Source organism: Xenopus tropicalis, chromosome 4 (assembly GCF_000004195.4).
Source record: "Xenopus tropicalis strain Nigerian chromosome 4, UCB_Xtro_10.0, whole genome shotgun sequence".
Taxonomy (NCBI): domain Eukaryota; kingdom Metazoa; phylum Chordata; class Amphibia; order Anura; family Pipidae; genus Xenopus; species Xenopus tropicalis.
This window is the reverse complement of record NC_030680.2, coordinates 182-23161: the sequence shown is the minus strand read 5'-3', so window position 1 is coordinate 23161 and position 22980 is coordinate 182. Positions and strand designations below refer to the sequence as shown.

General features: G+C 46.1%; 1 pseudogene; it reads left to right on the top strand.

Annotated features, from left to right (window-relative positions):
* Nucleotides 1-1446: 1446 nt before the first annotated feature.
* On the top strand, nt 1447-1612 carry LOC116410677 (annotated as a pseudogene).
* The last annotated feature ends 21368 nt before the right edge of the window (nt 1613-22980 follow it).

Below are 22980 nucleotides of genomic sequence, written 5' to 3'. Positions count from 1 at the left end.
AAAGGCACTTAGGTGCAAGGGTCAATGGGAACCTTCACGCAATGGCTAGGGCAAGCCCCTTTATCCCCAAGCACCAGGCCAAAAGGGTCATTAACTCACCTTCACCTGAAGGTTAGGGAGAGCCCCTTTATCTAAACACACAGCGCAAAAGGCACAAAGGTTGTTGGCCTCACATTCACCTAAAGGCTTATAAAAACCCCTTTATCCCTGACCCACAAGCCAAAAGGCACTAAGGGGCAAGGATCATTGGATTCACCTTTGCCTGAAGACTACACTTGCTTGTACAGTTATAAAACATCCCTTAGACCTAGTACAGTACCCCCAGCATGTGCCCAGTCCATTCACCATGGGGGAAAAGGCAGAAGGTCTATAGGCAAAACCCCACGCTAAGTACAGGGAAACCATTGCACAGACACTATATACCTTCCCAGGCATGCTGATTTGCATATGCAAAGTGACTGATTTTAGGGTGCCCCATTGCACAGCTCTGTCGGGGGGGTACGGCCATATTGAAGTTTCCTATAGAAGGAGTTGCATTTTTTCCCCCTTTTCTAAATTCTCCACCTTAGAGAGGAAGATATGCCTGGATTTCCCCTGAAATAAACAACTCAATTAGACCCTGACAAATTCACTGACATAATCACAGTAACATTGCTTGTGGCATCTCTTTGCTCCCCCATAACTAGAGATGTAGGGAACTGGTCGCCGGAGAACTAATTCGCACGAAAATCGGGTGTTCACAAGTTCGCAAGCCACGATGTACATGGCAGCCAATCAGGCAGCCCTCCCTCCTGGACCACTCCCTTCCATATATAAACCGAAGCCCAGCAGCCATTTTACATTCTGCCTGTGTGTGCTTGTTGAGTTAGCATAGGGAGAGAGCTGTGCAGGGGTTTGAGGGACAGTTTAGGTAGCTTTGCTGACTAGTGATCTACTTTCTACTGCTCTGTATGTAGCTGCTGGGGACAGCTGTCCTGCTGATCATCTGCTGTAACCCAATAGTCCTTGTAAAAGCAGTTTATTACACAAGTTTAGAAATGTAGTGTGATTTCTGCCCTTTACAGCACAAAACGCAACATTGTGTCAACAACGTATTTTTCAGAGAAATTTTTGCCCTTGATCCCCCCCCTGCATGCCACTGTCCAGGTCGTGGCACCCTTTAAACAACTTTAAAATCAGTTTTCTGGCCAGAAATGGCTTTTCTAGGTTTTAAAGTTCGCCTTCTCATTGAAGTCTATGGGGTTCGCAAAGTTCGCAAAAGTTCGCACTTTTTGGCAGAAGTTCGCGAACGGGTTCGCAAACTTTTTTTCTGAGGTTCGCTACATCTCTACCCATAACTTCCTGCCTTCCCAGCAGGTCCGACCTCAGCTTCATAGAGTTTGGCCTTGAGGGAATGTGCCATTGTGCTTGCTGTACTAGTGATTGGCAAGTTAAAGGGGATGTAAGAGCTCTGCGCAGGGGCAGTATCATAGCCAATGAGGTCAAACCGAGGTGTGATTATTGCTATATTGCTAATTGTGATGAAGCTGAAGCTTGATGAAAGCAGAGGGGCTGTGTTCCCATTAGGGAGGAGCTGCTGGCTTATTTTTTGTCGGGGGCTTCGCACATGCTCCTTCTGCCTAATCATGCTTCACTTCCTTTGCCCCAGCCATTAGGTGGGCGGGAGGTATTTTTCTTTTATTCCTTCCAGCTGCCAGCTGGAGCCTTACCAAGGCAAGATTTGTGCACCCTGGATAGGTGTCATTGTCCTCTAGGCTTGACCCTAGGCCAAGACTTGGTGGGTGTAAGGTCCCTGACCGCCGATCTTAGATTTAGTAATCCGTGGGAGCCCTCCTACCAGGACAAAGGCGTATACGGGGACAAGAACAACACAATCCCAATGGAAGTTCAAACTTGTCCAGTTTATTCTTACGTGATCATAGAATTTATACCACTCGTGTACATGCAGAGACAAAGGAATCATTATAAAATAAAGATGGAGTAGAACCTCATTATCTTCAAGGATGGCCTTCAAGGATGGCTAATACGGGACAGGAATTTAAAGGAGGATACAAGGAGTAGAAAAGGCGTTATTGCATAGATAAGATTAAGCTGTTTTTTAAGGCTTATGTTTTGTCAGGTGCAAGCTGTGCAAGGGTACTATTTGGGAAAACTATTATGGGATGTTTCAAGCCTTGCTGGTTGCTGTTACAAAATGGAGATACATCTCTAAAATGGAGTATGATATGCTAAGCATCAAAGTGTATCAAAGTATCAAAATACATGTATATATGAATATATAATTATATGAATATATGACTATATGATATTATATCAAACCTTACAGTGGGTCTCACCCTAGCTTCAGCGAAGGTGGATCTGCCCACACATGCTGTTCATTGGCGAAAGCCTTGGACACATGGAGCAACCCCCCCCCAAATCCCCAGCAGTAAAGACAGTAGATGGTTTAGCTCTATTAGCCGGACTACACACTTCATGCACAGCAAGATTTTTGTTCCCACTTTGCACGTCCATTGACTCCCCCACCTCATCCCCAGCCGTGTCCCAGACAATCTCTCCAGGGATATTTCCATCAGAAAGTGGACTCACAGCACTTCCAATCAAGAATTCCTCCAATACACCTGCAGTTTGTCTCCCATCATGGGCCCCACCCCCTTCCACTGTATGCCCCTCCCCCACACTCTCCAGTGTAGCCCCCTCAGCTATTGGCTCAATCACAGGGAATAATTCAGTTTCAGCAACAACATTTTCAGAATTGTCCCTAAGAGACAGCCCACCCCCAGATTCCCCTCACCCCTTCAGCCTCAGGGGGTTCAGCCCTTCTCACAATCCCTGCATAGGGCACCCCAGCTGCTCAAACTCTGGGGCAGTTTCTAGCCGGATGCTCCTGGCTTCCCCATATATCCAACCGCCTTGGCTGTATGCAAGCGCCAGCTTCATGGCCCACATTAGCACAATTGCCCCAGCACTTACCCTTAGGGCAGTCATCACAGATATGGCCATAAGTAAAACATTGCCTACAGTACTTGGGTTGGCCGGGGTAATACAAAAAAACCCCTACTCCCAGCAATAGAAACATTTGCCGGAGGGTGTTTAACCCCTCCAATGCCATCCAGGTAAGGCCTGAGCTTCACCCAAAATTTCAGATTTCCATTAAATATTTTAAGCAGTTGGCTTACCTTATACCTCCTTTAAGCCCACTGCTGCTATAGGGGAGAGGTCATTCCTAAGGCAACGGGCGGCGATCAACCACTCCAGTGGTAACCCTGAGCTGTGGGGGAAGCTGGGAGTGTTCCTACGATGGAAGATGGTGTTCCTGTCTTCGTCCGAGTTAAGCACTCGGTAAGAATCGTGTCGATCGATCTTTCGGATGTGGAGAAAAACCTGAGCTACGTCGTGAAGGTGATCTTGGAGGATGTCGGGAGAGTCGCTGCAAGAGAGATCTTAGCGATCCAGGACTACCCAAGGTGGGGTGTCTACGATGTCACGTTAGATGGAGAAAGGAGTCTATTACAGTTTCCTGAAAATCTTGGAGGAGTCTTCGCTGATCCCCGGTTAAAGGGGTTTAAGATTCTGCCTCATTTTGCGGAGGAGGAGAAAGTTCTTGTGTCCAAGTCGTATTCTCCATTTGTCCCTTTAAAGGAAATCGGACAGTTATTGGTAGGTACTGCAAGAAGCTTGAGTTTGCAGGTAAGGTCCTAAATGAGTTAGGTATTTGGACTTCTAATAATACCGCTTTAAAGGCTGTCTTCGAGAAGGGACTAATTCAGCCAGCAAGGTTTCGCTTAGGAACTGTAAATATTGACTGTTATTTTTCCTGGTATGCCCGAGTTCTGCAGGAGATGCCGACGGTATGGACATACAGCTGAAAGTTGTGAGTTATGCCAAAATTGTGGTAAGACGCGGGCATGAGGTGATGAACTGTTTCTTCCAAAGAAATGTAACCTTTGTTTTGCGGCAGGCAGTTATATGCTAAGTGTCCTCAAAAGGAAAAGTGGACACCTGTCTCGGTAGAACCAGGGTAAGATCCGGGATCCAGTTGATCTAGCCCCGGGTCTTCTGGTGAGGGAGTTTTTGGCTGGGGATGATTCGCAAAGAAGGACTCGCAGGTAAAGCGAGAAGAGAGAAGAAAAAGAAAGAAGAAAATTCTGATGTAAGTTCTAGTAGAGATTCGATAGAGATTCGAGTAGAGATTCGAGTAGAGATTCGAGTAGAGATTCGAGTAGAGATTCGAGTAGTTCTACTGACATGCAATCTCTTTCCAGGGCCCAGAAACTCTTCAGGTATTATAAGAGTAAGTCTGATGCAATTCTACAGGAAGCATTAAATCTCTCTCTTTCAGCCCACCCCCAGATTCCCCTCACCCCTTCAGCCTCAGGGGGTTCAGCCCTTCTCACAATCCCTGCATAGGGCACCCCAGCTGCTCAACTCTGGGGCAGTTTCTAGCGGATGCTCCTGGCTTCCCATATATCCAACCGCCTTGGCTGTATGCAAGCGCCAGCTTCATGGCCCACATTAGCACAAATTGCCCAGCACTTACCCTTAGGGCAGTCATCACAGATATGGCCATAAGTAAAACATTGCCTACAGTACTTGGGTTGGCCGGGGTAATACAAAAAAACCCCTACTCCCAGCAATAGAAACATTTGCCGGAGGGTGTTTAACCCCTCCAATGCATCCAGGTAAGGCCTGAGCTTCACCCAAAATTTCAGATTTCCATTAAATATTTTAAAGCAGTTGGCTTACCTTATACCTCCTTTAAGCCCACTGCTGCTATAGGGGAGAGGTCATTCCTAAGGCAACGGGCGGCGATCAACCACTCCAGTGGTAACCCTGAGCTGTGGGGGAAGCTGGGAGTGTTCCTACGATGGAAGATGGTGTTCCTGTCTTCGTCCGAGTTAAGCACTCGGTAAGAATCGTGTCGATCGATCTTTCGGATGTGGAGAAAAACCTGAGCTACGTCGTGAAGGTGATCTTGGAGGATGTCGGGAGAGTCGCTGCAAGAGAGATCTTAGCGATCCAGGACTACCCAAGGTGGGGTGTCTACGATGTCACGTTAGATGGAGAAGGAGTCTATTACAGTTTCCTGAAAATCTTGGAGGAGTCTTCGGCTGATCCCCGGTTAAAGGGGTTTAAGATTCTGCCTCATTTTGCGGAGGAGGAGAAAGTTCTTGTGGTCAAGTCGTATTCTCCATTTGTCCCTTTAAAGGAAATCGAGACAGTTATTGGTAGGTACTGCAAGAAGCTTGAGTTTGCAGGTAAGGTCCTAAATGAGTTAGGTATTTGGACTTCTAAATACCGCTTTAAGGCTGTCTTCGAGAAGGGACTAATTCAGCCAGCAAGGTTTCGCTTAGGAACTGTAAATATTGACTGTTATTTTCCTGGTATGCCCGAGTTCTGCAGGAGATGCCGACGGTATGGACATACAGCTGAAAGTTGTGAGTTATGCCAAAATTGTGGTAAGACCGGGCATGAGGTGATGAACTGTGTTCTTCCAAAGAAATGTAACCTTTGTTTGCAGGAAGGTCAGTTATATGCTAAGTGTCCTCAAAGGAAAGTGGAACCTGTCTCGGTAGACCAGGGTAAGATTCCGGATCCAGTTGATCTAGCCCCCGGGTCTTCTGGTGAGGGAGTTTTTGCTGGGGATGATTCGCAAGAAGGACTCGCAGTAAAGCGAGAAGAGAGAAGAAAAAGAAAGAAGAAAATTCTGATGTAAGTTCTAGTAGAGATTCGAGTAGAGATTCGAGTAGAGATTCGAGTAGAGATTCGAGTAGAGATTCGAGTAGAGATTCGAGTAGTTCTACTGACATGCAATCTCTTTCCAGGGGCCAGAAACTCTTCAGGTATTATAAGAGTAAGTCTGATGCAATTCTACAGGAAGCATTAAATCTCTCTCTTTTCTGTTGTGTGGTTGTATATAAAAGAAAAGAAAAAGAAGAAAAAAAAAAAAAACACCCCGGTGCTAAAGCTAATATATATATACAGGCTAAAAGGCCCATGCTTGAGGTGCTGAAAGTGATGTACTTGGCCTCATTAAAACTGTCTGGTTAGCTCCAAGCTAAAAATGCTAAAACAAAACTAACAGCTGCCAGAAGCCCCATATACCCAATAACTGAGTAAAAGCCAATAGCTGAGCCCTCATTGCACTGAATGATGATGGTTCCAGGGGAAGTGTGAATGTCCAGTTCCTGAAAGGGAGGAGAAATGGCCAACCAAGTCATGCAGATGATTATTTGAATGGATGAGCAGAACAAGACTACAGAATTGGACAGTTTGACTCCCAGCCATTTTCTCCATGAGCTCCCTGGCTTGGTGGCTTTGAAAGCAACACAAACCATGATAGTCTTGGCCAGGAGAGAAGAGACAGCTATGGAGAAGGTGATTCCAAAAGTGATGATGCGCAGCATGCAGGTTATATCCACAGGGCGACCGAGGAACAGAAACACACTGAGGAAGCTCAGCTTGATGGAGACAAGGAGGAGGAAGCTCAGGCTCCGGTTGTTGGCTCTCACTATGGGGGAGTCCCGGTATGTAATGAAGGCGCCTAATATTAGTAGAGTTATAAGAAAAGACAGATCTGAAATTGATGAAAAAAACACAGAAATCCCATCATTAGTGCACAAGAGAAATTGTTCTTGCAATACACTGATTTTTTTCTCTCATTGGGCCATTCCATGTCTGGGGATCTGATGCAGTTCTCATTATCTGTAACAATAACAAAACAAATGCAAAATAAAATATATTTGGTTATCGTGATAAACGATTAAAATTAAGAGTGTACTTACTAATGCTAGCACTGCGCTATGAATACAGTACAACTAATTTTGTAGGTAAATGGACACAAATCCCAGCACTAAAGCTGCCCCACAGCGCCCCCTAGTTCTCTATAGAAGTTGATAAAAAACATAATTTTACATGGAAACCAATTCCCCAATGTGAATTCTACCAAAAACTTAATTAAAGATACAAGAGAAGTGACCAATGAGAATGCTGATTCCCAGCACTGTGTCAGGCCCCTTGCTGGTACCTTACATATAGAGATAATGATGGCATTTTCCCGTCATTATATGGCACAGGAATCAGACATGGGGATAAAGGGACAGACTTGTTCAGTGCTGGGAAACTGTGCTTATTGCTCCCAACTCCAATTGCAGGAACAGAGAACAGGGAGCCGGATTTACTCACATCAGCTGGGATTCTCATTGGAGGATTCTTTTGCATATCAATGCTGCCAATGCGGGCACTGGGGAGCCTGAAAAGTTTTATTGTGCAATATTGCTTTAAGAATCCAAACCTGATGTTGCTGGACTTCAGCTCCCAGAATGCCTCACCCTTCATTATATGTTACATTATTCTGGGATTTGTAGTCCAACAACAGCTGAGTAAAGTTTGGTTGAGCTGCGCTGTGCAGCAGGGTTTAGTGTCCCTTTAAGACTTCAGTTTGGCCAAATTCAAAAGCTGAATCCTACATGACACAACTTCTAGATATAAAAATTTGTTTATATAAAATAGAGAGCCATTAAACGGTCTCAGTGGTCAGTGGTCAGTGGTCAGTGGTCAGTGGTCAGTGGTCAGTGTGGTCAGTGGTCAGTGGTCAGTGGTCAGTGGTCAGTGGTCAGTGGTCAGGTCAGTGGTCGCCCCTACACCCACGACCCCCAGGCCAAAAGGCACTTAGGTGCAAGGGTCAATGGGAACCTTCACACAAAGGCTAGGGCGCACCCCTTTATCCCACAACCCCAGGCCAAAAGGCACTTAGGTGCAAGGGTCAATGGGAACCTTCACACAAAGGCTAGGGTGAGCCCCTTTATCCCACGACCCCCAGGCCAAAAGGCACTTAGGTGCAAGGGTCAATGGGAACCTTCACGCAATGGCTAGAGCAAGCCCCTTTATCCCCAAGCACCAGGCCAAAAGGGTCATTAACTCACCTTCACCTGAAGGTTAGGGAGAGCCCCTTTATCTAAACACACAGCGCAAAAGGCACAAAGGTTGTTGGCTTCACATTCACCCAAAGGCTTATAAAAACCCCTTTATCCCTGACCCACAGGCCAAAAGGCACTAAGGGGCAAGGATCATTGGATTCACCTTTGCCTGAAGACTACACTTGCTTGTACAGTTATAAAACATCCCTTAGATCTACTACAGTACCCCCAACATGTGCCCAGTCCATTCACCATGGGGGAAAAGGCAGAAGGTCTATAGGCAAAACCCCACGCTAAGTACAGGGAAACCATTGCACAGACACTATATACCTTCCCAGGCATGCTGATTTGCATATGCAAAGTGACTGATTTTAGGGTGCCCCATTGCACAGCTCTGTCGGGGGGGTACGGCCATATTGAAGTTTCCTATAGAAGGAGTTGCATTTTTTCCCCCTTCTCTAAATTTTCCCCCTTAGAGACAAAAATATGCCTGGATTTCTCCTGAAATAAACAACTCAATTAGACCCTGACAAATTCACTGACATAATCACAGTAACATTGCTTGTGGCATCTCTTTGCTCCCCCATAACTAGAGATGTAGCGAACTGTTCACCGGAGAACTAATTCGCACGAAAATCGGGTGTTCGCAAGTTCGCGAACTTTTAGCGATGTTCGCAATTTTGGGTTCGCCTTAGCTGGAGCCAAATTTTGACCTCTCACCCCAGAGCCAGCAGATACATGGCAGCCAATCAGGCAGCTCTCCAACCTGGACCACTCCCTTCCATATATAAACCGAAGCCCAGCAGCCATTTTACATTCTGCCTGTGTGTGCTTGTTGAGTTAGCATAGGGAGAGAGCTGTGCAGGGGTTTGAGGGACAGTTTAGGTAGCTTTGCTGACTAGTAATCTACTTTCTACTGCTCTGTATGTAGCTGCTGGGACAGCTGTCCTGCTGATCATCTGCTGTAACCCAATAGTCCTTGTAAAAGCAGTTTATTACACAAGTTTAGAAATGTAGTGTGATTTCTGCCCTTTACAGCACAAAACGCAACGTTGTGTCAACAACGTATTTTTCAGAGAAATTTTTGCCCTTGATCCCCCTCCTGCATGCCACTGTCCAGGTCGTGGCACCCTTTAAACAACTTTAAAATCAGTTTTCTGGCCAGAAATGGCTTTTCTAGGTTTTAAAGTTCGCCTTCTCATTGAAGTCTATGGGGTTCACAAAGTTCGCAAAAGTTCGCACTTTTTGGCAAAAGTTCGCAAACGGGTTCGCGAACTTTTTTTCTGAGGTTCGCTACATCCCTACCCATAACTTCCTGCCTTCCCAGCAGGTCCGACCTCAGCTTCATAGAGTTTGGCCTGGAGGGAATGTGCCATTGTGCTTGCTGTACTAGTGATTGGCAAGTTAAAGGGGATGTAAGAGCTCTGCGCAGGGCAGTATAATAGCCAATGAGGTCAAACTGAGGCGTGATTATTGCTAATTGTGATGAAGCTGAAGCTTGATGAAAGCAGAGGGGCTGTGTTCCCATTAGGGAACTGCTGGCTTATTTTTTGTCGGGGGCTTCGCACATGCTCCTTCTGCCTAATCATGCTGCACTTCCTTTGCCCCAGCCATTAGGCGGGTGGGAGGTAATTTTCTTTTATTCCTTCCAGCTGCCAGCTGGAGCCTTACCAAGGCAAGATTTGTGCACCCTGGATGGGTGTCATAGTCCTCTGGGCTTGACCCTAGGCCAAGACTTGGTGGGTCTCACCCTAGCTTCAGCAAAGGTGGATCTGCCCGCACATGCTGTTCATTGGCGAAAGCCATGGACACATGAGTATCGAGCCCATACTTTCGGGTAGGACGCACAGGTGTAAGAATTGAAACAACATTCCCAGACACAGAAACCATCCCCACACAGATTCTGTAGATGATCCAGCCCCAGCAGCCCTCTCCCCCACTGGATAGCAAACCGGCCCTTATATTAGGGAGACTATCTTTAGAGACATGCAAATGTGCAGTTGTTACACCATGCAGCCATATTGGGATTCTGTAGAACTACCAGCTGAAGAAACAACATTCTGCGGGTTTCCCCTCACTTTCCAAATTGGCAGGAGTCTCAGGGCTGGAACATGAAGCAACTCCCCAAATCCCAGCAGTAAAGACAGTAGATGGTTTAGCTCTATTAGCCGGCACTAACACATTCATGCACAGCAAGATTTTTGTTCCCACTTTGCACGTCCATTGACTCCCCCACCTCATCCCCAGCCGTGTCCCAAGACAATCTCTCCAGGATATTTCCATCAGAAAGTGGACTCACAGCACTTCCAATCAAGAATTCCTCCAATACACCTGCAGTTTGGCTCCCATCATGGCCCCACCCTCTTCCACTGTATGCCCCTCCCCCACACTCTCCAGTGTAGCCCCCTCAGCTATTGGCTCAATCACAGGGAATAATTCAGTTTCAGCAACAACATTTTCAGAATTGTCCCTAAGAAGACAGCCCACCCCCAGATTCCCCTCACCCCTTCAGCCTCAGGGGGTTCAGCCCTTCTCACAATCCCTGCATAGGGCACCCCAGCTGCTCAAACTCTGGGCAGTTTCTAGCCGGATGGCTCCTGGCTTCCCCATATATCCAACCGCTTGGCTGTATGCAAGCGCCAGCTCCATGGCCCCACATTAGCACAATTGCCCCAGCACTTACCCTTAGGGCAGGCATCATGGATATGGCCTTAAAGTAAAGCATTGCCTACAGTACTTGGGTACCAGGGTAATACACAAAACCCTGTTCCCAGAAATAGAAACATTTGCCCGGAGGGTGTTTAAACCCCTCCAATGCCCATCCGGGCCAGGACTGAGCTTCACCCAAAATTTATGCTTTCCATTAAATATTTTAAAGCAGTTGGTTTGCTTATACCTCCTTTAATTTTACTGCAGTACTTTTTTCGAAAAGAACAGAATCAGGTCCTAATCCGTAATATTAAGCATGTGCCAGAATAAGGGGTTTTTCCTCCATAAAGTATAGTGGAGCCATCAAAACCTCTAAAGGAGCCATGTTTCATGTTAAATCTTTCAAAAAATATCCCACACATAGATACATTATACTAATCACATCATACGATCTAAGCAATACATAATCCTGCCGGCAGAAAATGTCTTTTACCTGAAGGCTCAAATTCTGCCATTATTATCTCTTTTCCAAAAGATCCCAACCCAACTCCTGCCCGACATACAGGCTTCCCCGGAAAAATGTAAAATTTAACTTACAGACACAGTCTCCTTCATTTCTATTATGCAAGAGTTACAACACAAACAAAACAAGAGTTTGCTTGAGCAGACTGGGGATGCCATACAGCCTGGGGGTGCCATACAGCCTGGGGGTGCCATACAGCCTGGGCGGTCGCCCATGCAGACTGGCGGGTGCCAAAACAGACTGGGGGTTCATACGCAGCCTGTTTATAATAGTGAGACACAAACTCTGAGCTCAGTGTCAGTCACTTTGCATCCTGGGAAGGAACATAGTGTTTGTGCAGAGGTTCCCCTGTACATGTTGTTCTGCTATACACCTACTGGCACAGTTTGGCATCTCCCCGTGTGTAATGCACACACACCCCCATGCAACTGGCTTCATAAACAGTTTGACAGAAGTTATTGGGTGTTGTGTGGTTGTATATAAAAGAAAAGAAAAAAAAAAAAAAACCCCGGTGCTAAAGCTAATAAATATATATATATATATATATACATACAGGCTAAAAGGCCCATGCTTGAGGTGCTGAAAGTGATGTACTTGGTCTCATTAAAACTGTCCGGTAAGCTCCGAGCTAAAATGCTAAAACAAAACTAACAGCTGCCAGAAGCCCCATATACCCAATAACTGAGTAAAAGCCAATAGCTGAGCCCTCATTGCACTGAATGATGATGGTTCCAGGGGAAGTGTGAATGTCCAGTTCCTGAAGGGAGGAAGAAATGGCCAACCAAAGTCATGCAGATGATTATTTGAATGGATGAGCAGAACAAGACTACAGAATTGGACAGTTTGACTCCCAGCCATTTTCTCCCATGAGCTCCCTGGCTTGGTGGCTTTGAAAGCAACACAAACATGATAGTCTTGGCCAGGAGAGAAGAGACAGCTATGGAGAAGGTGATTCCAAAAGTGATGATAGCGCAGCAATGCAGGTTATATCCACAGGCGACCGAGGAACAGAAACACACTGAGGAAGCTCAGCTTGATGGAGACAAGGAGGAGGAAGCTCAGGCTCCGGTTGTTGGCTCTCACTATGGGGGAGTCTCGGTATGAGATGAAGACGCCTAATATTAGTAGAGTTATAAGAAAAAATCAGACTGAAATTGATGAAAAAATACAGAATCATATCACTTGTATATGAGAGAAATTGTTCTTGCAATACACTGATTTTTTTCTCTCATTGGGCCATTCCATGTCTGGGGATCTGATGCAGTTCTCATTATCTGTAACAATAACAAAACAAATGCAAAATAAATATATTTGGTTATCGGTGATAAACGATTAAAATTAAGAGTGTACTTACTAATGCTAGCACTGCGCTACGAATACTGTCACGTACAATTAGGATAATTTTGTAGGTAAATGAACACAAATCCCAGGCACTAAAGCTGCCCCACAGCGCCCCCCTAGTTCTCTATAGAAGTTGATAAAAAAACATAATTTTACATGGAAACCATTCCCCAATGTGAATTCTACCAAAAAACTTAATTAAAGATACAAGAGAAGTGACCAATGAGAATGGCTGATTTCCAGCCCTGTGTCAGGCCCCTTGCTGGTACCTTACATATAGAGATAATGATGCCATTTCTTCTTCTGCGGCCCTCCGCTTCGCCCTATGCTAATGCAGAGGCAGCAGAAAGTAGAGGCTCCCGCGGATTGCTAGCCGCCAAGGCTAGCTAAACTGGGCCGGCCCGTCCGCGGCTCTCCTATGCTAATCCGCCCGAGGCAACGCAGAAAGTAAGAGGGCGCCGCGGATTGCTAGCCGCCAAGGCTAGCTAAACTGGCCGGCCCTCTGCAGCGCTCCCTAATGCTAATGCAGAGAGTAGAGGGCGCCGTGGATTGCTAGCCGCCAAGGCTAGCTAAACTGGCCGGCCCTCGCTCTCCCTATGCTAATGCAGAGGCAGCAGAAAGTAGAGGGCGCCGGGATTGGTAGCCGGCAAGGCTAGCTAAACTTGCCGGCCCTTCCGCTCTCCCTATGCTAATGCAGAGGCAGCAGAAAGTGGAGGGCGCCGCGAATTGCTAGCCGCCAAAGGCTAGCTAAACTGGCCGGCCCTCCGCTCTCCCTATGCTAGTGCAGAGGCAGCAGAAAGTAGAGGGCGCCGCGGATTGCTAGCCGCTATGGCTAGCTAAACTGGCCCGGCTCTCCCTATGCTAATGCAGAGGCAGCCAGAAAGTAAAGGGCGGCTGTGGATTGCTAGCCGCCAAGGCTACCTAAACTTGAAGGCCCTCCGTCTCCCTATGCTAATGCAGAGGCAGCAGAAAGTAGAGGGCGCCGCGGATTGCTAGCCGCTAAGGCTAGCTAAACTGGCCGGCCCCTCCCTATGCTAATGCAGAGGCAGCAGAAAGTAGAGGGCGCCGCGGATTGCTAGCTGCCAAGGCTTGCTAAACTGGCCGGCCATCTGCGCACCCTCCGCTCTCACCTATGCTAATGCGAGGCAGCAGAAAGAAGAGGGCGCCGCGGATTGCTAGCCGCCAAGGCTAGCTAAACTCCTCCCCCCCTCCCGCTCTCCCTCCGCTCTCCCTCCGCTCTCCCTCCGCTCTCCCTCCGCCTCTCCCTCCGCTCTCCCTCCGCTCTCCTCCGCTCTCCTCCGTCCCTCCGCTCTCCCTCCGCTCTCCTCCGCTCTCGCCTCCGCCTCGCCTCCGCTCTCCTCCGTCTTCCGCTCTCTCCCTCCGCTCATAGCAGAGGCAGCAGAAAGTAGAGGGCGCTGCGGATTGCTAGCCACTAAGGCTAGCTAAACTGGCCGGCCCTCCGCGGCCTCTCCACTCTCCCCTATGCTAATGCAGAGGCAGCAGAAAAAAGAGGGCGCCGCGGATTGCCTAGCCGCCAGGCTAGCTAAGCTGGCTGGCCGGCCCTCCGCTCTCCCTATGCTAATGCAGAGGCAGCAGAAAGTAGAGGCCGCCGCGGATTGCTAGCCGCTAAGGCTAGCTAAACTGGCCCGGCTATCTGCAGCCCTCCGCTCTGACCCTATGCTAATGCAGAGGCAGCAGAAAGTAGAGGGCGCCGCGGATTGCTAGCCGCCAAGGCTAGCTAAACTGGCCGGCTCTCCCTATGCTAATGCAGAGGCAGCAGAAAGTAGAGGCGCTGCGGATTGCTAGCCGCCAAGGCTAGCTAAACTGGCCGGCCCTCACCTATGCTAATGCAGAGGCAGCAGAAAGTAGAGGGCGCCGCGGATTGCAAGCCGCTAAGGCTAGCTAAACTTGCCGGCTCTCCCTATGCTAATGCCAAGAGGCAGCAGAAAGTATAGGGCGCCGTGGATTGCTAGCCGCTAAGGCTAGCTATACTGGCTGGCCCTCCGCGGCCCTCCGCGGCCCTCCACCTCTCCCTATGCTATGCAGAGGCAGCAGAAAAAAAGAGGGCGCCGCGGATTGCTAGCGCCAGGCTAGGAAAGCTGGCCCGGCCCTCCGCTCTCCCTATGCTAATGCAGAGGCAGCAGAAAGTAGAGGCCCGCCGCGGATTGCTAGCCGCTAAGGCTAGCTAACTGGCGCGGCCCTCTGCAGCCCTCCGCTCTCCCTATGCTAATGCAGAGGCAGCAGAAAGTAGAGGGCGCCGCGGATTGCTAGCCGCCAAGGCTAGCTAAACTGGCCGGCTCTCCCTATGCTTAATGCAGAGGCAGCAGAAAGTAGAGGGCGCCGCGGATTGCTAGCCCGCCAAGGCTAGCTAAACTGGCCGGCTCTCCCTATGCTAATGCAGAGGCAGCAGAAAGTAGAGGGCGCCGCGGATTGCTAGCCGCTAAGGCTAGCTAAACTGGCCCGCCCTCCGCCCTCCGCCCTCCCTATGCTAATGTAGAGGGTGCTGCGGATTGCTAGCCGCCAAGGCTAGCTTAACTGGCTGGCCCTCCGCGGCCCTCCGCTCTCCCTATGCTAATGCAGAGGCAGCAGAAAGTAGAGGGCGCTGCGGATTGCTAGCCGCCAAGGCTAGCTAAACTAGCCGGCTCTCCCTATTCTAATGCAGAGGCAGCAGAAAGTAGAGGGCGCCGCGGATTGCTAGCCGCCAAGGCTAGCTAAACTGGCCGGCCCTCCGCGGCCCTCCGCTCTCCCTATGCTAATGCAGAGGCAGCAGAAAGTAGAGGGCGCTGCGGATTGCTAGCCGCCAAGGCTAGCTTAAACTAGCCGGCCCTCTGCGGCCCTCCGCTCTCCCTATGCTAATGCAGAGGCAGCGAGAATTAGAGGGCGCTGCGGATTGCTAGCCGCTAAGGCTAGCTAAACTAGCCGGCCCTCCGCGGCCCTCCGCTCTCCCTATGCTAATGCAGAGGCAGCAGAAAGTAGAGGGCGCCGCGGATTGCTAGCCGCCAAGGCTAGCTAAACTGGCCGGCCCTCTGCTCTCCCTATGCTAATGCAGAGGCAGCAGAAAGTAGAGGGCTCCGTGGATTTCTAGCCGCCAAGGCTAGCTAAACTGGCCGGCCCTCCGCTCTCCCTATGCTAATGCAGAGGTAGCAGAAAGTAGAGGGCGCCCGTGGATTGCTAGCCGCAAGGCTAGCTAAACTGGCCGGCCCTCCGCATGCTAATGCAGAGGCAGCAGAAAGGAGAGGGGCGGGCCATGTCGCTGCCCTCTGTACCTTCCTAAAAACCTGTAACATGTGTGGGAAGGAGGGCCACATTTACAAAGATTGCCCCAGCAAGGCTAAGAAGGAGGGAGCCCGAGGCCAAGCTAGTAAAATCTGGTCCTGGGTCCTGAGCAAAGGCCAACAGCGGTTGCTGGCCCAGCTAAGATGGCCCCCGGATGATGCAGGTGAGTCGTCCAAGCCATCGGTACGTAGGACACCGATTAAAGCGGTGGCCCAGTAGCGAGAAGGGGTTCCTTCTATGACGGCACTCGAGTACCCAAAGAATGTCACTTTCGGTTGCGGGACAAGGAATTGCAGCCACTTTGGTGGTCCCTGTCCCCCATGGCATTTGTGCACACTGGCGGTGGGATCGGAGCATAGTGCGAGGAAGATCCCTGGTGTTGTAGGTCCGGAGCAGACTTTTGCTGTGCCATCAGCGTCAGAGTCTGTCAGGAAGGGAGATTACACCAGCCGCCGTACATACCGTTGTGGAGTCTGAGCAAGGGCCTCAAGCTTTGCCCTGCGAGAGACCCTGCCAAGACGACTCCGGATGTACCCTGTGAAGGCGATTGGGTCTAAGCAAATATCCGCAAGAAGGAAAAGAAAGAACGTCAGCGTCAGGCCAAGCTGCGGAGAGTGTCCGAGATGGAGAAGTCCGTCGGAGAGGGTCCCGGTGGTCGAAGCCTGATGGTGGTGCGGTTGCGGTTCGGAGTGAGGAGATTGAAGGCGCCATCATGGCGAGAAGCGTCCGAGAAGCGAGGCTTTCAGTAAAAAAGAGAGAAAGATCGTCGTCCAGCTCCAGCGATGAGATACCCCGGGTTCGGGTTGATCCTAGATATGTGTCAGCCTCGGATCCGGTTAACATCGAGGATCCAACCTCTCTTGATCAAGGAGAGGGAGGGTCTTTAAACATCTCGTTTGGAAGCAGTCTGGACTCAGATATGGACGCTGTTGCCTCGTAAGTGGATTTCATTATGACTTCTCTTAAAATCTCCTCACTCAATGTGAGGTCTCTAAAGGGCTCGGTTCGTAGAGCCGCTTTATTCTCTTTTCCTAGAGACTTTGGACTTCGAAATTTATTACAGGAGTGTGCAATAGAAAGCAGTGTGGACTATACTCCACATCAAAAAGGACTGGATTCACGGCCATCAGTTTGGTCCGGTTCTAATGATGGCAAGTCTGCTGGGGTGGGAATTCTTTTTCGAGGTTCCCATACTTCATTACAAAATGTGATTGAAATTGTGCCCGGCCGTGCGCTTTTAATTCATGTGTTTTTAAGGGTCATTTTATCCGTATTCTAAATATTTATGCCTCCCCTGACAAGCAGGAGAGGGCTGATTTGCTTGAGATTTTACCTCTGTTCTGTGTGGGGTCATCTCCGCTGATAGTCGGCGGAGACTTTAACTGTGTCTTTGCAGGAGAACAACGACTCGGAGGTGACCCTGGGAAAAAAGATCGTACTTCTTGTCTTTTAAAAAAACTTTACTGATGATTTTAAGTTGAAAGATGCTTTAAAATATGTTTTACAAACCCTGGTTTTAACCTGGTCAAATGGCAGGATCCACTCCAGAATTGATTTTATCTTTTTAATCCAAGTGTGAACTTTTAACTAATATTTTTTCTGACCATCAAGTTTTAAGTGCTCTTATTGATTTTAATGTGAGAAAAGGGTTAATCGTGGATTGTGGAGATTAAATGTTTCATTGCTGGAGGATCCTAAGATAAGTAAAAGGTTTGAGCGGACCTACCGATGTTGGCAAAAATCACGTGACCCCAGATTTCAAATGCTGCTTTGGTGGGAGGGCATTAAACCCAAAATTAAAGAGTTTTTTATCAAGGCTGGTAAAATAGTTGCCAAGAGGGAAAAAGCAATCTTTTAATGTTTTAAATTTACGTTTACAAGCGCTTTTAAAATTGCAGAGCATTGGTTTTAACGTTGACAATGGACATTTTATCCCTAAAAGGGGAGATTAAGAAGCTGATCGACCAAAAAGGTAAACAAATCATTTTTAATTCTCATGTTCAGTATCTGGAGGAAGGAGAAAATGTTCTAGATTTTTCTTTAAAAAAGTGATGGATATAAAAGAATAATTTCCTCCTTAAAATGATAAAAACTGACATGAAGGACATTTAGTGTTACTTTTAATTTTTATCAGCTTCTTTTTAACAAAAATGTTTTGATGCCTCTGTTTTAAACGATTGTCTTAAGATTTTAGAAGGTAAGCTAAGTTTTTTAGACCAGGAGGTATTGTCTAAGGACATCACGGTGGATGAGCTTTTACTTGTTTTTAAAAGTTTTTCTTTTAACAAAGCCCCTGGTGAGGATGGCTTACCTGTCGAATTTTATCTACATTTTTGGGAAATTTTAAAAGATGATCTGTTTTTACTGTATAAGAGGCTTTTTATGTCAATGTTTTACCCTCTTCCTGGAGAAGAGGAATTGTTTCTTTACTTTTTAAAAAAGGCAGTAAAGAGAATTTAGAAAACTATAGGCCAATAACCCTCCTTAATGCCGATTATAAGGTTATGGCCAAACTGATTGCTCTGCGTTTAAAACCATTTCTAACAAACTTATTCATCCCAACCAGGTGTGCGGAGTCCCTGGGAGAAGCATCTCTTAATATTATCAGGGATGTAATATGGTATTGCAATGACAGAAAACAAAATCTTACAATTTTATCTCTCGACTTTGAGAAAGCTTTTGATAGAGTTTGTCACGTTTTTCTTTTTTAGAATTTTAGAAAAAATGAATATGCCTGCTTTATTTTAAACGGTTAATCAAAGTTTTATACAAATGTTGTTTTAGCCAAGTATCTGTGAATGGATTTTTAACCCAGCCTGTGTTTTTAAAGTCTGGGGTGAAAACAGGGATGCCCCCTGTCCCCCTTTTCTTTTTATCTGTGCTATTGAGCCTCTTTTAACTCTTTTAAGAACAGACAAAGTGATTAGAGGAGTCCCAGTCCCCGAGGAGGAGGGCCGTCAAGTAAAGGTCCTTAGCTATATGGACGACGTTACGGTGTTTTGTCCCTCCTCCTATTCACTAAAAAGAGCACTATTTCACACTTCCTTTTTTTGCGGGGCGTCTGGTTTTAAACTCAATATGCACAAGTGTAACTGTCTGGGTTTAGGAGTATGGAATGAACCCCCAACTCCTGACATTTTATTCCAACAGGATCAGATAAAGATTTTAGGTATCGTTTTTAACTCCGGACATTGGTTAGGCACTTTTAATTGGGATTCGGTTTTAATGAAGTTAGAAAAAGAAGGTTTTAATGTGGAATATGAGAGACCTCACGATGGAAGGAAAGGTTTTAATCATTAAGATGGTTTTATTGCCCATAATGTTGCATGTGGGTATGGTTTTTCCTCCTTCCAATATTTATATCAAAAAACTAACCAGGGTTTGTTTTAAATTCTTGTGGGGCTCTAAAATGGAAAAACTGAAAAGGGAATTCATGTACAGAGTCAAAAGGTGGAATGGATGTCCCTAACCTTCTTTTATTCTTTTATGCTAAAATATTTCTGTTTCTGTTTTAAGCTTTTTAACTCTGATGGCCATTTTTAGTTGTTTTTTAAGGTATGCAGCAGGTATGTTTTTAAGAAATGGGTTTGTGTTCCTTTAAATTCACCGGTGCTTTTTATGTCCCCCCAAACATTATGTGGTTTTAGAAAAAACAATAAGACTTTTTAACCCTTAAAGATGTGGAATCTGAAATGTTGGGAGACCAAAGAAGGTCTCCAAAGGTTTTAAAGCAAAAAAGAAGTTGTTTTACCGGTGTCAAACTTGAGGAAGGTAAAAAGTGTGGCGGAATGTGTTTGGGAAATTCCTTGCTAATGCCCCACAAAGACCTTTCCTGGGCCATTGTACACCCAGTGTCTGCCCACGGCGAGAGTTTCAGCACAAAAGGGGACTGGGGGCAAGGGCCTAAATGTCCTCGGGAAACCTGCTGCAATTGATGAGACAGTATTGCATTTGTTTTGGAACTGCCCTTATGCACAAGAGGTATGGAAAGTGGCAGCTCCTCTTTTTAAAAATGGCGGGGGCTTAGCAATTTTAATCATCTTATGGTTTTATATGGTCTTTTTGTATGTCCTAATAAAAATCAATACAATGTATGTTGGATGAGTATTAATTGTTTTAAAAATGCCATCTGGAAAACACGAAATATTTACTTTTTAAACATGATTTTATTGATGTTAAAAATTGTATTAAAATTGCTTTTAGTGACATTGTATATATTATTTTTTAAGAGATAAAAAACATTTGGGGACTTGAGAAAGCTATGTCTGTCTGGGGTTTTAAAACACTGGAATGACGTTTTAATGTGATTTTACTGCTTTCTCTTTTTTAAAAATTGTATAAATCCTCTCTAAGCTTTGTATATATTTATATTCAACAAAGTATTTTATGATTCTTTTATTCTGTAACTCAATAAAGCTTTGTTGAAACCTTAGTGCTAAAGCTAATAATATTCTGTACCTTAGCCCTGGGGGGAGTGTAAGGGGCAGATACAGTCACTGGTGTACATACAGAGAAACCTTTACACTGGGGCAGTTTATTCCCAGAGGGGCTGTTTGTAACAGCAAAGTGACTAAAGCTTTTGTCTCAGCTTCTGCCTCTGTTTCCAACCTCTGTAACTTATATTTGTTACACAGCTCAGTATTTGGGATCATTACAAGGGGGAAAGTCCCACAATAAGGATTCAGCTAAAGTCTCTCCCCAAGCTCAAAGTGCCAGAGCAGGACTTCAGTTATTTAGGGAGCAGCCATACAGGACTGTGATTGGTTTGGCCTGTATGCATGTTTAATAGGGAACAGGCAGAGACTAGAGCAAGCATAGGAAAGAAGAATATTGTGAGTGTCTAGTTAGAATTAAGTCTAAAACAAACTGGACTTTTCTGAGTTTTTCTTGAAAACGTTTCACCACTCATCCGAGTGGCTTCTTCAGTTCAAATGACTGGTAGGGAATTCCCCGGTATTTAAACTCTTGATGGTAGTAGAGTCACAGACATCCAATAAGAGCCAATCAGAGCCATTGGCTCTAGAGAGCTGGGAAAAGTATATTAAACAAATACAAAAGAAAACTATAAAACCCACATTAACATTTACAGGGGCAACACATAAACCAGTCCTGTCTGAATATTATTGGTTCTCATTTTTTAATCAGCTTTATGTTTCTATGAGATGTTACCTGCCAGTTTCATAATTTACTATATCTCTAACTATACTATTATGAGTTCTGTTTCCAAGTAAATGGGACTTTGTGTTCCATTTCAGGTCTCAACAAATAACGTAACATTTGGGCAGAAATATAGAAGCTAAAAGGCCGGCGCTTGAGGTGAGTATGGCAAATATCTCCACACACACACAGTGTTTTTGCCTTTGTGCTCAGATAGGCCGGCGATCATTGTGATCCAAACACTGCAGAAGCAGCAGCATGCTGAAAGTGATGTACTTGGCCTCATTAAAACTTTCTGGTAAGCTCCGAGCTATAAAATGCCTAAAACAAAAACTAACAGCTGCCAGAAGCCCCATATACCCAATAACTGAGTAAAAAGCCAATAGCTGGAGCCCTCATTGCACTGAATGATGATGGTTCCAGGGAAGTGTGAATGTCCAGTTCCTGAAAGGGAGGAAGAAATGGCCAACCAAGTCATGCAGATGATTATTTGAATGGATGAGCAGAACAAGACTACAGAATTGGACAGTTTGACTCCCAGCCATTTTCTCCATGAGCTCCCTGGCTTGGTGGCTTTGAAAGCAACACAAACCATGATAGTCTTGGCCAGGAGAGAAAGAGACAGCTATGGAGAAGGTGATTCCAAAAGTGATGATGCGCAGCATGCAGGTTATATCCACAGGGCGACCGAGGAACAGAAACACACTGAGGAAGCTCAGCTTGATGGAGACAAGGAGGAGGAAGCTCAGGCTCCGGTTGTTGGCTCTCACTATGGGGGAGTCCCGGTATGTAATGAAGGCGCCTAATATAAGTAGAGTTGTAAGAAAAGACAGATCTGAAATTGATGAAAAAAACACAGAAATCCCATCATTAGTGCTCAAGAGAAATTGTTCTGTTCTTGCAATACACTGATTTTTTTCTCTCATTGGGCCATTCCATGTCTGGGGATCTGATGCAGTTCTCATTATCTGTAACAATAACAAAACAAATGCAAAATAAAATATATTTGGTTATCGGTGATAAACGATTAAAAGAATAAAATTAAGAGTGTACTAATGCTAGCACTGCGCTATGAATACTGTCACGTACAATTAGGATAATTTGGTAGTTAAATGGACACAAATCCCAGCACTAAAGCTGCCCCACAGCGCCCCCTAGTTCTCTATAGAAGTTGATAAAAAACATAATTACACATGGAAACCAATTCACCAATGAGAAATCTACTACTTAATTAAAGATGGCCAATGAGGATGCTGATTCCCAGCACTGTGTCAGGCCCCTTGCTGGTACGGAAAATATAGTGTTGGTGGATGGAGCACGCCAGGACCACTTCTCCATGAAAACGTATCTTTATTTCATATCTCCATTAAAAACATGTTGCAAAAAACCACACCATGAGCTTAATGCGTTTCGTGGCCTGCTGCCACTTCCTCAGACTCTATAACAGGTATACACACACACCACCAGTACCTTAAATACCCAAGTGAGACCCACCCCATGGTATACATTAACCTCCAGGTTACCAACTCAACCCTATTGAAATGCATATACAAACATAAGATTAAAATATTAAGCAGTTATACATAAAATCAATAAATAATCTCATGTCTGAGGGGTGACTCTATGACACTTATACTAAGTCTCAAAAAGAGAAATATAATATGATTCACTCCTAAGATGTATCCCATTAATGGACTGGTGTGGTTATGGTACAATTGCTGGTACCTTACATATAGAGATAATGATGGCATTTTCCCGTCATTATATGGCACAGGAATCAGACATGGGGATAAAGGGACAGACTTGTTCAGTGCTGGGAAACTGTGCTTATTGCTCCCAACTCCAATTGCAGGAACAGAGAACAGGGAGCCGGATTTACTCACATCAGCTGGGATTCTCATTGGGGGATTCTTTTGCATTTTAATGCAGTTTTATTGGGCAATATTGCTTTAAGAATACAAACCTGATGTTGCTGGACTACAGCTCCCAGCATGCCTCACCCTTCATTATATGTTACATTATTCTGGGATTTGTAGTCCGGCAACAGCTGAGTAACGTTTGGTTGAGCCGCGCTGTGCCGCAGGGTTTAGTGTCCCTTTGAGACTTCAGTTTGGC